Here is a 3,024-nt window from a genome sequence, read left to right on the forward strand (position 1 = left end):
TTAAAATGCCTTATATTCCCATAGTGCAGCAACAACCCACACACAGACCTGATTTTTGAGAAGTTTATAGGGTCAATTTATAAAAATGCCAATTTTAGTTTTCAAATTTTTGAAAAGTTATAGTGTCAATTTAACTTTCCTGCAATCATCATGCCAATTGCACGCTCCCTCAAAACTTGTGACATCTGTGGCATTGTGCTGTGTGATAAAACTGCACATTTTATTGTGGCCAGCCTAAGGCACACCTGTGCAATAATCATGCTGTCTAATCAGCATCTTGATATGCCACACCTGTGAGGTGGATGGATTATCTTGGGAAAGGAGAAGTGCTAACACAGATTTAGACAGATGAGATTTGTGAACAATATTCAAGAGAAATAGGCCTTTTGTGTACATAGAAAAAAAGTCTTAGATCTTTGAGTTCAGCTCATGAAAAATGGGGGCAAAAACAAGTGTTGTGTTTATAATTTTGTTCAGTGTAGTTTGCACGTTTGAGTTTTTCTGTTGTGTGTGGGCTAGTATGGTGGTTTTAAAGCCCGTTTCACCCACTCTGAATGCAGTAAAGTTGGTAAATTAACTTTAAAAAGATCCTAATGTTCATATCAAGGGAAAGCAAAACAAAACTATGGCCAGGACACGCATGATTGCAAATGCATAAGAGCATAATTTTTTAAAAATTTAACAGGGGATTGCGCAAGTTAAAAGAGCAGTGATGGATCCTCTCGGCATCCAAAAAGGTTTGTGAACTACAATGGCCAAGATGCTCAACCATCATTAAATTATCATGCAGCCAAAGTAGCAATGAAAATTTAACTCTAAACCATTTGATCTTTAGAATTTCTCTAACTTGGCTGCTTTGGTATAAATTTTGCAACCTGGTTGTCAACTCATTACAACTGATGGAGAAACCATCGGTTACAGTGTTAAAGGGATCCTATAGTGCCAGGAAAACAAATCCTGGCACTATAGGCTCCTGACATTGCCCCTTCCCATTGTCCCTTTAAGCATTGCATTTTGGTGTAGACACATAATCTACTGACAAACAAAGGATTGTCTTCATAAATATATAAAATTGCAGTTTAAAGTGGACCGGTCGTATTCAAATTCTTACGTATTCAAATTCTCTTTTTTCTCTACAACGTGTTTTAATTTAACTGTGATTGAGTGTAGTTCACAAACAGGATGCAAAGGTTAACAGGATCTGATAAAAAAAAAAAAACTGTAACCTTTATTATTAAACGTTTTGGAAAACATTAATGACAGGTTTAGATTTTGAGTGCAACCATAGGAAGCGACATATCTACCATGTCCTTAAACATAAATATAAAAATCATCATGAACAGTAACTGAAAAACCACAAACAGTCGTCATTAATCCCAAGACCAAGACCAAAATGTTTCTGGCACTTTTTTGTGTACATGGCACTATAATTTAAAGCGCACTCTCTCAGTTTTTTTTTGTTTTTGTTTTTAGAGATACCCATCTGATAACCTGCATGGATACATAACACAAAATTAAATATAAATAAAATAATATGGGAACAACATTTTTAAATATTTTTTTTTTTCACAGTTTTACTTATAGTAATTTCTACAGAAGCAGTGCTACTAAAGAAAAAAAAAATTCAGAATGCATTCACTTATTAGTCCTGATTGTTAAAATGCCTTATAGGTCTAATAATGAAATCATTTTTGGACATTGTCAGATATATATATTGCAAGCAGTGAATTTATTTTTACAAACCTTTGAAAAATGTGATCTGCTGCTACGTTTACACTAACAAATGTAGTCACAGAATGCATAACAGGTGTACAAAAGTATACATTTATAGAAAGAAGGCCTTCCCAGGTTATTTAATAAAGAATATTTCGACATATTTCATGTAACCATTTTATCAACGACCAGTAAAATTAACAACTACAGTACATTTAGTTCTTTATGTTTATCACACCTTTTATTTTTGTGGGTAATTTTACAGACTGTGTATGGCCCACTAGTTTAAAGAGTCTACTTCCCCTGTGTATAGCAATAACCTCATGTAGACCTCTGCCCGATTTTTGAGAAGTTATAAGGTCAAATGTCAGACATTTTCAGTGTTCAGACTGAATTCGTGGGCCCATGTCACTATAGGTTATATAAAAAAAAAAAAAAAAAAAGAGCAGACCTCAACTGCACTTTTCCCCCCATCATATCCTAGAATTGGCAAAAGATTATAGGACATATTTAATATGTTGCATTCTTAGTCTATTCATTTTTTATCATTTTCTGCTGCATTCACAAAAATATTGAAATTTAAGGGTGAAAGCCACAGGTTTGTGTGTTCTACTACTAAAAACACTCCAGATTTGGATTCCCCAGCATCTCTCGAGTACAGCAATACTCAACACGTATATATTTGCTAGTTTTGGTGAAACTTAAATACATGCTTTTTTGCTTGCTTCCCAGAGACACTTTGATGAAGTGACAATATCTGAGTCACCGTACTGTCCAGAGTTAAACGTTGATGTTATGTGTAAGCCAAGGTAGCCCTAGTCCATGCTAGCCCTCGCTAAACCGAACTAAACTTAGCCTTTGCTAACCCCACAGTTAATTAATTTTAACCCTACCTAACACTAACTAGCTAACCCTAACATGCTGTAAGACTCATTCAAAGTGATCACATTTCTTTAGCTGACAGTAATCACTGTGATTAGTTTCCAGGACGATTAAGCAACACAAAAGCTAACTAATCACTATTGGTGGACTGCTTCACTAAACCCTGGTACACGCTGCTGACGACATTGGGTACCAGTACAATAACTGCATAGCGCTCCTCAACATTGGCAGACAAGTATTGGAATGCTGTGACTGACAGCCTACACAGTGATCCAAAAGCCAGGGTAGACTCTGGAAACCTATTGCTGAATTCTGGTTGCATGGACATTATTCCTTTACAACAACAATATCCCATAGTAAAGAGCACCTGATCCCTGTGGTATAGTGCTACGGTATACTGCCAGACACTATAATAGGAAGAGTCCAGCA

The sequence above is a fragment of the Pelobates fuscus genome, chromosome 1 (genome assembly GCF_036172605.1).
Source record: "Pelobates fuscus isolate aPelFus1 chromosome 1, aPelFus1.pri, whole genome shotgun sequence".
NCBI lineage: Eukaryota > Metazoa > Chordata > Amphibia > Anura > Pelobatidae > Pelobates > Pelobates fuscus.